This window comes from Halichoerus grypus, chromosome 4, assembly GCF_964656455.1.
Source record: "Halichoerus grypus chromosome 4, mHalGry1.hap1.1, whole genome shotgun sequence".
In the NCBI taxonomy this organism is placed as follows: Eukaryota; Metazoa; Chordata; class Mammalia; order Carnivora; family Phocidae; genus Halichoerus; species Halichoerus grypus.
Genome location: NC_135715.1, coordinates 85,032,862 through 85,047,466, shown reverse-complemented (window position 1 = coordinate 85,047,466; position 14,605 = coordinate 85,032,862). Strand labels below are relative to the sequence as shown.

Genomic DNA, 14,605 nt, shown 5'->3' with positions numbered 1-14,605 from the left:
TTGCTGTACAAAAGCTTTTTATCTTGATGAAGTTCCAATAGTTCATTTTTTGCCCTTGCTTCCCTTGCCTTTGGTGATGTTTCTAGGAAGAAGTTGCTGTGGCTGAGGTCGAAGAGGTTGCTGCCTGTGTTCTCCTTTAGGATTTTGATGGATTCCTGTCTCACATTGAGGTCTTTCAACCATTTTGAGTCTATTTTTGTGTGTGGTGTAAGGAAATGGTCCAGTTTCATTCTTCTGCATGGGGCCGTCCAATTTTCCCAACACCATTTGTTGAAGAGACTGTGTTTTTTCCATTGGATATTCTTTCGTGCTTTGTCGAAGATGAGTTGACCATTGAGTTGAGGGTCCATTTCTGGGCTCTCTATTCTGTTCCATTGATCTCTGTGTCTGTTTTTGTGCCAGTACCATACTGTCTTGATGATGACAGCTTTGTAATAGAGCTGGAAGTCCAGAATTGTGATGCCGCCAGCTTTGCTTTCTTTTTCAACATTCCTCTGGCTATTCGGGGTCTTTTCTGGTTCCATACAAACTTTAGGATTATTTGTTCCATTTGTTTGAAAAAAGTTGCTGATATTTTGATAGGGATTGCATTGAATGTGTAGATTGCTCTAGGTAGCATTGACATCTTCACAATATTTGTTCTTCCAATCCATGAGCATGGAACGTTTTCCCATTTCTTTGTGTCTTCCTCAATTTCTTTCATGAGTATTTTATAGTTTTCTGAGTACAGATTCTTTGCCTTTTTGGTTAGATTTATTCGTAGGTATGTTATGGTTTTGGGTGCAATTGCAAATGGGATCAACTCCTTCATTTCTCTTTCTTCTGTCTTGTTGTTGGTGTATAGGAATGCCACTGATTTCTGTATATTGATTTTATATCCTGCCACTTGACTGAATTCCTGTATGAGTTCTAGCAGTTTTGGGGTGGAGTCTCTTGGGTTTTCCACATAAAGTATCATATCATCTGCAAAGAGTGAGAGTTTGACTTCTTCTTTGCCGATTTGCATGCCTTTTATTTCTTTTTGTTTTCTGATTGCTGTGGTTAGGACTTCTAATACTATGTTGAATAGCAGTGGTGATAGTGGACATCCCTGCCGCGTTCCTGACCTTAGGGGGAAAGCTCTCAGTTTTTCCCCATTGAGAATGATATTCGCTGTAGGTTTTTCATAGATGGCTTTTATGATATTGAGGTATGTACCCTCTATGCCTATACTCTGAAGAGTTTTGATCAAGAAAGGATGCTGTACTTTGTCAAATGCTTTTCTGCATCTATTGAGAGGATCATATGATTCTTGTTCTTTCTTTTGTTAATGTATTTTATCACATTGATTGATTTGCGGTTGTTGAACCAACCTTGCAGCCCAGGAATAAATCCCACTTTGTCCTGGTGAATAATCCTTTTAATGTACTGTTGGATCCTATTGGCTAGTATTTTGGTGAGAATTTTTGTATCCATGTTCTTCAGGAATATTGGTCTGTAATTCTCCTTTTTGATGGGGTCTTTGTCTGGTTTTGGGATCAAGGTAATGGTGGCCTCATAAAACGAGTTTGGAAGTTTTCCTTCCATTTCTAGTTTTTGGAACAATTTCAGAAGAATAGATATTAATTCTTCTTTAAATGTTTGGTAGAACTCCCCTGGGAAGCCATCTGGCCCTGGACTCTTGTTTACTGGGAGATTTTTGATGACTGCTTCAATTTCCTTAGTGGTTATAGGTCTGTTCAGGTTTTCTATTTCTTCCTGGTTCAGTTTTGGTAGTTGATACATCTCTAGGAATGCCTCCATTTCTTGCAGATTATCTAATTTGCTGGCATATAGTTGCTCATAATATGTTTTTATAATTGTTTATATTTCTTTGGTGTTGGTTGTGATCTCTCCTCTTTCATTCATGACTTTGTTGATTTGGGTCATTTCTCTTCTCTTTTTGATAAGTCAGGCCAGGGGTTTATCAATCTTGTTAATTCTTTCAAAGAACCAGCTCCTAGTTTTGTTGATCTGTTCTACTGTTCTTTTGGTTTCTATTTCATTGATTTCTGCTCAATCTTTATTATTTCTCTTCTCCTGCTGGATTTAGGCTTTATTTGCTGTTCTTTCTCCAGCTCCTTTAGGTGTAGGATTAGGTTGTGTATTTGAGACCTTTCTTGTTTCTTGAGAAAGGCTTGTATTGCTATATACTTTCCTCTTAGGACCGCCTTTGCTGAATCCCAAAGATGTTGAACAGTTGTGTTTTCATTTTCATTTTCATTTGTTTCCATGAATTTTTAATTCTTCTTTAATTTTCTGGTTGACCAATTCATTCTTTAGTAGGATGCTCTTTAGCTTCCATGTATTTGAGTTCTTTCTGACTTTCCTCTTTTGATTGAGTTCTAGTTTCAAAGCATTGTGGTCTGAAAATATGCAGGGAATGATTCCAAACTTTTGGTACTGGTTGAGACCTGATTTGTGACCTAGGATGTGATGTATTCTGGAGAATGTTCCATGGGCACTAGAGAAGAATGTGTATTCTGTTGCTTTGGGATGGAATGTTCTGAATATATTTGTGAAGTCTATTTGGTCCAGTGTGTCATTTAAAGTCTTTATTTCCTTGTTGATCTTTTGCTTAGATGATCTGTCCATTTCAGTGAGGGGGGTGTTAAAGTCCCCTACTATTATTGTGTTGTTGTCGATGTGTTTCTTTGCTTTTGTTATTAATTGGTTTATATATTGGGCTACTCCCTTGTTAAGAGCATAGATATTTACAATTGTTAGATCTTCTTGTTAGATAGAACCTTTAAGTAGGATATAGTGTCCTTCCTCATCTCTTATTACAGTCTTTGGTTTAAAATCTAATTTGTCTGATATAAGGATTGCCACCCCAGCTTTCTTTTGGTGTCCATTAGCATGGTAAACGGTTGTTCACCCCTTTACTTTCAATCTGGGGGTGTCTTTGGGTCTAAAATGAGTCTCTTGAGGACAGCATATCGATGGATCTTGTTTTTTAATCCAATCTGATAGCCTGTGTCTTTTGATTGGGGCATTTAGCCCATTTACATTCAGGGTAACAATTGAAAGATATGAATTTAGTGCCATTGTATTGCCTGGAAGGTGACTGTTACTGTATATTGTCTGTGTTCCTTTCTGGTCTATGTTGCTTTTAGGCTCTCTCTTTGCTTAGAGGACCCCTTTCAATATTTCTTGTAGGGATGGTTTTGTGTTTGCAAATTCCTTTAGTTTTTGCTTGTCCTGGAAGCCTTTAATCTCTCCTTCTATTTTCAATGACAGCCTAGCTGTATATAGTATTCTTGGCTGCATATTTTTCTCATTTAGTGCTCTGAATATATCCTGCCCGTCTTTTCTGGCCTGCCAGGTCTCTGTGGATAAGTCTGTTGCGAATGTAATGTTTCTACCATTGTAGGTTACAGATCTCTGGTCCAGAGCTGCTTTTAGGATTTTCTCTTTGTCTCTGAGACTCGTAAGTGTTATTATTAGATGTCGGGGTGTTGACCTATTTTTATTGATTTTGAGGGGGTTTCTCTGGGCTTCCTGGATTTTGATGCCTGTTTCTTTCCCCAAATTATGGAAGTTCTCTGCTATAATTTGTTCCAATATACCTTCTGCCTCTCTCTCTCTTTCTTCTTCTTCTGGGATCCAAATTATTCTAATATTGTTTCATCTTATGGTATCACTTATCTCTCGAATTCTGCCCTTGTGATCCAGTAGTTGTTTATCTCTCTTTTTCTCAGCTTCTTGATTTTCCATCATTTGGTCTTCTATATCTCTGATTCTTTCTTCTGCCTCATTTATCCTAGCCTTTAGAGCCTTCATTTTTGATTGCACCTCATTAATAGCCTTTTGGATTTTGACTTGTTTAGAATTTAGTTCTTTTATTTCTCCAGAAAGCATTTCTCTAATATCTTCCATGCTTTTTTCAAGCCCAGTTAGTATCTTTAAAATTATCATTTTGAACTCTTGTTCTGACATCTGACTAATGTCCATATTGATTAGGTGCCTGACAGTCGGTACTGCCTCTTGTTCTTTTTTTTTTTTTTTTTTCTCTTGTTCTTTTTTTTGAGATGATTTTTTCCATCTTGTCATTTTGTCCAGAAGATAATAGATGAATGAGAGAACAAAATGGTAACAGGATAACATCACCAGAAAATATACACTAAACAAATCAGAAGAGACCTTCCAGAAAGTGGTCGCTTTTTTGTTTTCAGAGAGTTGCTGCTATTCTTTTCTTCTATCTCCTGTTGAGTTCATAGGTTTTCAGAATGGTTTGATCCCTATCTAGCTGAATTCCTGGGACCACATGAAATTTAGGTCTCCTACTCCTCTGCCATCTTGCTCCTCCCCCACACCTGGGTTCTTCTTTGTGTCTTTTATATCTCTGCTGAAACTTTTCCTGTTTTTTATTTGTTTCAAGCATGTTTATAATTATTTATTGAAGCATTGTTATGATGACTGCTTTAAAATCTTTGTAAGGTAATTTGATTATCTCTGTCATCTCAGCTTTGTTTCTATTGCTGTCTCTTTTTATTCAGGCTGACATTTTATTGGTTCTTGTTATGACAAGTGATTTCCAACTGAAACCTGGAAATTTTTGGATTGGTACTCTGGCCCTTCACTAGGCCTTTTTTGATACTACCATGGTTGGGAGTGTAAGAATGACTCATTACTATTCCCCATATGGCCTCCATTGAGGCCAAGCGTATTGGTCTCCTTACCATTGGGCAGTGGTAAAAGTCATGACTCTCCACTAGTCTGCCTCTGATTCCACCCTTGGAGAGCGGCAAGGGCACCTCCTTTCTGTCAGTGGAGAGTGGAAGTCCAGACTCCCACTCAGTGTTGTGAGACCTTATTGTTCAGGGCAATGAAAGTCAGACTCAGCCTTCTCTGACTCTTTGATGGGAGTTAGGTTAAAGTCCAGGCTCTCCACTGGACCTTGCTAGTCTGAGTGCAGTAGAACCACAGTTTTTCTGTGGTGTTTGGCTAGGGTTGTGTGGTTTTTGTCTAAAAGTTCTCTGTGTTGCTGGACAATCCCTTTGCTGGTCTTTAATTAATTTCAAACTCCCAATAAAATTAAGCTTTTATTGGGAGTTTGAAAAATCTGTTCTTGTTTGTGGATTTGGTAGTTATTTTCTTCTACCACAAGTCTGGGATATATGAGGCAAAAATAAAACCCAAGAGATATAGCATTGTTTTCCCATGGGTCCCTCAGTCAGTAGCTCATCTTGTGTTTTCTCCTCATTATTCAGTCTTCTGATGTTTGTCTTATATATAATGTCCAGGGCTTTTAGAGCTGAATTAGTATTATGACATTTCACTTATGTCATTGGCAGTCCTTCATTTCTTTATATAGATCCAGGGTTTTGTATCATATTTCTTCTATCTGAAGAACTTCCTTCTACATTTCTTTTAGAGCAGGTACACTGGAAATTGATTTTTTTCACTTTGTTTGATGAACATATTTTTATTTCTCCTTAATTTTATTTTATGTATTTTTTAAAAAAATATGGAACACTTCACAAATTTGCTTGCCATCCTTGTGCAGGGGCCATGCTAATCTTCTCTGTGTCATTCCAACTTTAGTGTATGTACGGCCAAAGCAAGCAATCTTCACAATTTTAAAAAGGTGTTTTATTGAATATGTAATTGATTTTTTGTTCCTTTTGGCTCTTTACATATGTCATTGTTATTGTCTTCAGGCTTGTGTAGTTTCTGATGAAAGTCTTCTGTAATTCTTATATTTGTTTCTCTATATATAGTGTCTTCTCCTTCCTTGTGGCTGCCTTAAAAATTTTATCTTTATCTTTGGTTTTCAAGAGTTTGAATATAATATGTTTATATATTTTTTAAGGAGTGGGTGTATTTATTCTGTTTGGTACTCTTTGAGGGTTTGGGTCTGTGGTTTGATGTCTGTCATTAATTTTTGGCCATTATCTGTTCAAATATGTTTTTCTGCCCTGTTTCTCTTCTTTCCTTCTGGGATTTCGCATGCATGTATGTTAGACTGTTTTATATTATCCAACAGCTTTTAGGTATTCTGTTTTTTTTTTTCTCTATTTTTTCTTTTCGTGTTTTAGTTTACATAATTTATATTGGCCTATCTTTCAGCTTAGTGATTATTTCCTCAGCTGTATTGATTTTATTTTTGAGGCCATTAAAGCATTCTTTTAAAAAATTATTATTATTATTATTTTTAAAGATTTTATTTATTTATTTGTCAGAGAGAGAGAGAGCACAAGCAGGGGGAGTGGCAGACAGAGGGAGAAGCAGGCTCCCCACTGAGCAAGGAGCCCCTTGTGGGGCTTTATCTCAGAACCCTGAGATCGAGCCAAAAGCAGACGCTTAACTGACTGAGCCACCTAGGCATCCCCCATTAAAGCATTTTCAACTCTTTTATCATACTTTTCATTTTTAGCATTCCCACTGACTTATTCCTCATAATTTTTATGTCTCTGTTGAAGTTCCCCATCTGATCATGCATGCTGAATACTCTTTCCACTTTTTTTAACATGTTAATTATAGTTATTTTAAATTTCCTGATAGTTTCAACATTCGTGTTATATTGAAATCTGTTCTTGTTGATCATATTTTTTTTTCTTTTCTTCCCACTTCTCTTACTTATATGTATGTCTTATGCTTTTTATTTTTAATATGACATCTTTTGTAGGACAGTGGAAACTAATGTAACTAGTATTATTGCCTGGAAACGGATATCTTTCCCCTCATTTTCCTGAGTCATTAGTGTGGAAATTTGGGTCAATCTAAGTTGAGCTGTGTTTGGGTTTTCTTGTTGCTGTGGTCACTCTCAGTGCAATAGGGGCTTTAAATTCTTGTAGTGTTATCTTGGTTTTAGAGTGAGGTTGTCACATTAGTCCATGCTCAACATTTAGCAATTCATTAAAAATTTTGAATAGTGTCCATTGTCTGCTGCAAATAAACAGGTGCTTGTGTCCTATCTCTCCTTAGAGGTATCTGCTATTATTTAGGTTTTGGGTTAGTTGTTTTGTTCTGCGATCTCAGATATCTTATTTACTCAAGAAAAATTGTGATTTCACAAGTTATTCAGAATTTTTTGTTGTAAGGTGTAAAAAACTTTCCAGTTTTTTACAAACCAATCAGAAGCTTAAAATCTCATGAAGGCCATTTTGAGTCTTTGATTTCTCATTTATGGCCTGCTCAATCTCATTCAAATTATGTAACTTCTATGAGTCATAGTTTTCTGATCCATTAAAGACAAATAGTAATACTTACCTCATAGGTTGTTGTTTAGGATTAAGTTAAAGATAAAAAATATTTATGGCACAGTGCCTGTCATGAATCAGTACATTTTAAATCTCCTCTGCTTTCTGTCACCTAATGAAATAGATTAAGGATGTTTTACAAATGGAAATGCTTTTAAATGACATTTGAGTCAACCCAAAGTACAAACAACAGAGCCTCATTTGCTTGTTTTAATCAAGGAATGAACATCATTCTTACAAATTTGGAGAGAATTTTTCAGAAGACTGAAATCTGCAGTTGGAGTTGGAAGTAAATGGTTGCTTTCCTTCCCATCCCCCTTTGATTCTCTCTGTGGAATCTCCTGAAAGATTGTCTTTGCTGGTGAACATGCAGTCCACTGAGATAGCTCTTCTCTTTCAAGCAGCTCTGAAGGGTCCTAGGATTTCTTTCTTTGAGCTGAAGTTCTGTCTCTTCTGGCTTCCACTCTTGGTCCTGATGCTAGTTCTAAATCCTTATTGCCATTGTATCTTCATTTATGTGAAAATAGCTCTTACATCCTCTCTGAGTCTTTTTGCCTTCAGGAGAAACCTCCCAGTTTTTAATTTTTATTCATATGACAACATGTCCTGACTCACAGTCACATGCCACCAAGTTTCTTCTGCTCAGGTCCCTCTACAGGTGGACTCTATGAACTCAGCCTCATACTCCAGGGGAGGGCTAACCCAAGCTGAGTTGACCAAGATTGTACCTCTATTGTTCTAGGCACTAACTACTGTGCAGCCAAAGATTGTGCTAACCTTTGCAGAGTCAATATTTTTTCTGACTCCTTGAGTAAAGACCCAAAGTGTCAAACATGCCGCTCTATATTGTATCTTACCCCTCTTTTACTCAAGCAGTTGGATTTTAGCCCAAGGACATCTCATATTTATCTTTGTTGACTGCTATCCTAATTGGATTTAGCCTATTTCTCCAGCATATCACAGTCATTTTGGGTATTCATCCTGACCATCACACGCTTTCTTCCCTATGGCTTCTTTACATCTGTGAACCTGATGAGATTAACTGACCCATCCATCCTCTGGTATAGGCCAGATCCAGAGGACTTGGACAGGCAGCTTGGGTTCCTTCAACTACTCACTGTACTGGCCCCTTCAAGGCTTCAGGGAAGCCTGCCCCACCCCACTCTTTGCTAGCCTGCCAGGCTCATGGACATAACCAGCACTTTTGGTTCATGCTCTTGACAGTTACTTGCCTTGTGCTCCTTGTTAATGCTCCTTGGGTTTTTCTATCTGCTTCTCCCCAGCAACTCCTAGCATAATTTTTCTTGTTGTTTTCCTCAAGTTGTCCACTCCCACAGTGGTGGTAGAGAGACTTGGTTAAAGGGGGCCTGCCACTGGGACTGTCCTTGAGTTATCTCATGACTCCCTGCACCAGTCCAGCTGACTTTGAGTTCATCTGTCCTTCAGAGTTCCAAGTTCTAGTCTAGTAGTTCCTCTTTTTAATGTATGGCTACTACCTACCCCCTCGGTCCTTGCATACCCTAAACTCCAACCCTGGTTCATGTGTCACTTCATCCCTCACATATTTCTTGAAAGCAGCTTTCACATGACTTTATACAAGCCAGTGATGATTCATTGCTTAAGAGGACAACATAAAGAATGGGTTCTGAAGACATTTGTCAGAAACCTCCCCCAGGCATTCTGTGTGGGTTATCTATTATAAACGTGACTTAGGCAAGTCACAACTGTCCTAGGTCTCCTGACTCATTGTAGGCTTTCTTTCTACCCCTTTACTTCTGAAATCATTTTCCGGGAATGACAAGACAGAAGTATAATAGGAACTGGGGAATCTTACTTTCTTCATTTCATCCATCAATTTTATGTCATCAGCCCAACTTTAGTTCTGGCTTTCCTGAACTTCTTGCTGTGAAAAGTACTACTTCCCTGGTGCACCTACCCTTATAGTTTAGACATTTGAGCTTGTTTCATACCTGCCTGGCTTGAGGTTATCTTTTTCCCTTTTCTGGTGTGAGGACCATTCCTTGTATCTGAGCAAGATAGAACAAAATTGGAAGTAGTAAATTAGTATAAGAATTTTCTAACAAGGGAAAGAGAACTGAGATCAGTTTCTTATAGAAAAGGCTAAAGCATATTAATTTATTTTACAACTAAGAGGGAGAGAGGGGGAAGAAGGGTCTCTGAAGTAACTGGGGAAGTGGTCAGAGAACATAGGGCAGAGGAGGGTTAGGAGATTGTCAAGGTGAAACTTCTTTCTCTAACATTCAGTGCTCTGCTGGGGTCCTTTATTACTGGCTCCATTTGACTTCTTCTCCTTAAATTGTGCATGTCTGAAACCAGAGCACCCTTCTTTCAGATCATTTAGGAGAAATGCGCAGGTGGAAGCTATAATAGTGCACTTTAAAGCTATTCAAAATTATTTATAGAACACCATCTATCTGCCAGGCCCTTGTAAAGTTCTGGGGGTTGTGGAGATGAGTAACATAGTCCCTTCTTCAAGAAGCTTGAGGTCCTGTGGGGACAGTGAGCCAACAGACAAAACCTAGCGATTGTGTGATGTGGTAAGGGGTATGATGTGGCACAGTGTAGTGGGAGCAGGAGAGGGTCAGCTGGGATGGGTCAGGGAGGTTTCCATGCACAGTGAGCAAGCCTGAGATAAGATCATCATGCCAAGTGGCAAGAGAAACTGGATCCTTGCATTGACCTACAGACCATTCTTCAGGGACACATGTCTCCCCTGAAGCCCCTTCCCGGGCCTCTGTCTTCTCATCTCCACCCAACATACACTTCCTCTCTTTCCATATTTAATTTCTCAACAGAAGCCCTTTATCTGGTGATCCAGCAATCTCAGATCTCCCCACTGGCAAGTGTGGAAGGGGATGCGGGCAAAGGGGCTTCACACCGCTGGCAGAGTATAAGTTCGCATACTATCTGGTGAAGCTTGCATCCCACCCATAGGTCTCTGCCCTGGAGAAGCAACAGTGAGGGCCCTAGGTGGCATAGGACTGTTCTTTGCAACATTACTGCATGGCTCTGCACACCAGCAATAAAGATATGGATAAATGGGGGCAAGTGCATACAATAGAATCTTGCAGAGAAGTTAAAATAGATGTACACTTACCCACCTCAGCAAGTCTTATAATCATCCTGTGGAGAAAAGGAGCATGTTCCGGAGAGATTTAGACAGTGTGATACCAGTTATATACAGATGAAAACCCAACAAAATGGTACTTTAAAATGTTTCTGGATGAATAAATATGTAGTATAAACATCAAAACATGCATGACAATAACAAATAGTAAGTTCCTGATAAACTTTGGGGAGGGAGGAAGAAGCGGGAGATTGAGGACAGGTCTGCAGGAGACTTTGAATGCGTCTATAATGTCTAATTTCTTAAAATTAAAAAAAAGTCTCCACTCCACACATCACTAGCTACTGACCTTTCTCTCTCCTCCCCTTTATAGCTGAATTTCTTCAAAGAATAGTCTAGACATTCTGCCTCCTTGTTCTCAAATCTCACACATTCCTTGATCTACCCTCATCTGGTGTCTGACCCCCACAAGACATGGGAACAGCTGTTGCCAAGACCCCCAGTGACCTCTAGGTCACTTAATCTGACAGGGAGCAGCAAAACATTGCACACACACACACACACACATGCACACACACACACACACACACACGCACACTGTTTGAAGCATAGAAAGCCAGTGAATGTGTCATCCAGTTTTAGCAAATCTTAACATTGTTGCTTATCTCCTTCAGACTTTTTTCTAAGACCTTCCCTCCCCCTCCCTCAGCCCCATCTAATGGGTTTCCCTCTGCAAGCTCCTGAGTCTGGTGCTTCTCCTTCATCCAACCCTACCTTTGCTCGGGCTGTGGAGGCTGCAGGGTGGCACAGCCACCTTCCATCCAGGCCCTGCCAGTGACCAGCCATGTGACCTGGACAGGTTCTAAATAGTCTGTGCCTCAGTTTCCTCATCCCAGGTTTATTGGGGATTAAAAGACCTAACACATGTGAAACTCATGGAACAGAGAAGACCATGGAGGTGAGCATGCATCACGGCACACTGAGGGTCTGTGCACTCTTTTTCCGGCTACTGAGTGGGCATCTGGGGGTGCACACATCCATCCTCCCTCTTCCAGCATGTCCCATCCCAAGGGCAGAGATGGGCTTCCAAAACTCAAACTTGCCTAGGTCATCACTCCAGCTTAATATACTGCAGTCTTCTCTCCACTGTTTTCAGAATAAATGGCCGGCTGCCAGGTCACTGGCCTAGCCCACCTCATCCACACCACCCTCCATTCATCTGCTATTTTTCAACAAAACTCCTCTCCCTCCAGGGACTTTGGATGCACTGTTCCATTCTCTTCACCTGAAAGTCTTTCTTCATCTCCACCTTGTTGCTTTGTTAGGCTTGAGCCCTTTTAGACCCACCAAGTGGGAGTCTATTTGTGTGATGTGTTTTGTTCACAGTGTTTTCACAGTATGTAATGGTGCAGTTGTTCATTTATTCAACAGTAAGTTTCTGAGCACTTACTGTGTGCCAGGAACTGTGCATGATGCTGGGGCATGGCAGGGAACACAGAGGCCTAGGCCCCACGTCAAGGAACCTTCAGTCCCTTAAGAAGCAACACTAAGCAGACATCTGGGAGGCCAGCAGAGGAGAGATGCACACATCACAGGAGTATACAACGGGGGGCTGACCTAACCAGGAGCATCTTAAAGCCTTCTCTAAAATAATCTGAGGAATGAGATAGCTACCTAGAAAGAAGGGGGAAAGAAAAGTCCAGGCAGAGGGAGCAGCATGTTCAAAAGCTGTGAAGTAGGAAAGAACATGAGGTTTTTGAAAAATTTTGATTTAAAGGACAAGTCAGGGAGACAACGGCCTGAGGGATGCTGGAAGGAGAGAGCATCACAGAGGAAAGGAGGCCTAAGAATCTCCACTGAAGCAGGAAGCCAAGATAATCATGCTGGTGATCCCTGCTTCAGACATAGGTTTCAGGAAAGCAATGAGAGTGGCTGTGTGAGGGCTTGCCGTCCACTAGGGAGGGAGGCCCTCCCTTTCCTTTTGCTATCTGTCCTCTATGTGTGGCCTCTAATCTCATGCATGTTGCCTCATGATCGTAAGATGGCTGCTGCTCTAACCCAACTGAAGAAAAATATGGAAAGAATCCAGATGTCTATTGACAGATAAATGGAAAGAATTAATTAATATTGATATTAATTAAATACAAAGAATACATATATAGATATTAATTAATAGTAATTAAATATAAAGAATAGCTATATACACAATGGAATACTACTCAGCCATCAAAAAGAATGAAATCTTGCCATTTGCAATGACGTGGATGGAACTGGAGGGTATTATGCTAAGTGAAGTAAATCAGTCAGAGAAAGACATGTATCATATGATTTCACTCATATGTGGAATTTAAGAAACAAAACACATGAACATAAAGGAAAGAAAGGAAAAATAAACTGGAAAGAGAGGGAGGCAAACCACAAAAGATGTTGAACTCTAGGAAACAAACTGAGGTTGCTGGAGAGGAGGTGGGGGGGAGGGATAGTTTGGTGATGGGCACTAAGGAGGCACTTGATGTCATGAGCACTGGGTCCACTTCAAAAGCAACTGATGAATCACTAAATTCTACCCCTGAAACTAATAACTGCACTACTGGGTATTTACGCCAAAGACACAGATGTAGTGAAAAGAAGGGCCACCTGCACACCAATGTTCATGGCAGCAATGTCCACAATAGCCAAACTGTGGAAAGAGCAGAGATGCCCTTCAACAGATGAATGGATAAAGAAGATGTGGTCCATATATACAATGGAATATTACTTAGCCATCAAAAAGGATGAATACCCAACTTTTCCATCAACATGGATGGGACTGGAGGAGATTATGCTAAGTGAAATAAGTCAAGCAGAGAAAGTCAATTATCATATGGTTTCACTTATTTGTGGAACATAAGGCATAGCATGGAGGACATTAGGAGAAAGAAGGGAAAAATGAAGGGGGAGGGAAATCAGAGGGAGAGATGAACCATGAGAGACTCTGGACTCCGGGAACCAAACTGAGGGTTACAGAAGTCAGGGGGCAGAAGGATGGGGTAACCGAGTGATGAGTTTTGTGATGAGAACTGGGTATTGTACACAACTAATACATCATTGGATGCGACATCAAAAACTATGATGTACTATATGTTGGCTAACGGAACATAAAAAAAAAAAGGGGGCTGCTGCTCCTCCAGGCTTTGCCTGTGAGTTCCAGAAAGGAAGAGAGAGGAAGAAGGATAGAGGGCTTTTTCATAGGGAGGTTTTACTGTCGTTGGTGCTGTTGTTTAATTGAGGAACGTTGCCTACCTCTGGGAATTCTATCTACTTCTTACTGGCTACCAAGACAGCATCATCTCTATGGGCTGGGATGTTATTTTTAGGTAGGTACATTACTACCTCTAAAAAGACATGTTTTTGTTTTAGGACGAATTGTCTGCCCCAGAGGAAGTAAGATGAGAACAGATGTCAAGTCTCTCAGAGTTCTAGGTGGTCTTTGAGAGAAGAGTCAGAGCCAGTCTTTGGAATTAGAGTCTCCAGTCCTGGCTCATTTAAAGAGAGAGCTCCCATCACTGGCACATGGATTCCAATGAGCAGGAACATTCCTGAGACTGCTCATCATTATTTTCTTTGCTGCACAAGAATTCTGGGGCAGTCATACACCTGAAGAGTTCAAGTTAAAGCTTTTTTTGCTTAAAATATATTTATTCTTTTTATTTTTTTAAAGTTTATTTATTTTTGAGTAATCTCTAAAATAGGGGCTCAAACTCATGATCCTGAGATCAAGAGTCAAATGCTCCTCTGACTGAGCCAGCCAGGCGCTTCTCCCCACCCCCAAATAGTTACTCTTTTTAGAAATCATCAAACCAACCTGACCAAACTGTGTCAGGCAAAAAGTGGATCATGACCATGGACAGGTGGGCCATTAATCTCCGACAATGAGAACCTGGTCAGGGGTGAGCCTTCCACCAGCAGAACCTGCTTGCTTTTCAGAAGGGCAGGGCTGTATAAAGTGCCCAAGGTTGGAGCTATTGTGGGCAGTGGCTCCATGAGGGAGGGGAGCACCCTCCCATCCTCAGACAGAGGGGTGTGCACTGAGCTGGGCAGTGGGAAGCGTAGGGTGCTCAATCACAGAGGAGGGCCCCTTTCTCTTTTCTTATCCACACACATGAAGAAAATGAAAGGACAGCTTGCCTGAAGACACAAACCCGGCTTCAATTTAAGAACATAGTGCAGGCAAGGAGTCACCCCTGAAGTACCCTTTCTGTCCCTTCTTATCATAGCTGAAGTGCCCCTCTCTCGGGGACCCCTCCTGGACTGC

At 40.3% G+C, this 14,605-nt stretch overlaps 1 non-coding gene across 1 annotated transcript; it reads right to left on the bottom strand.

Annotated features, from left to right (window-relative positions):
* Positions 1–5,482: 5,482 nt before the first annotated feature.
* On the bottom strand, positions 5,483–5,587 carry LOC118540382 (U6 spliceosomal RNA). The gene has a single exon (XR_004919606.1). It is a non-coding gene; the product is annotated as a U6 spliceosomal RNA (small nuclear RNA).
* Positions 5,588–14,605: the final 9,018 nt, after the last annotated feature.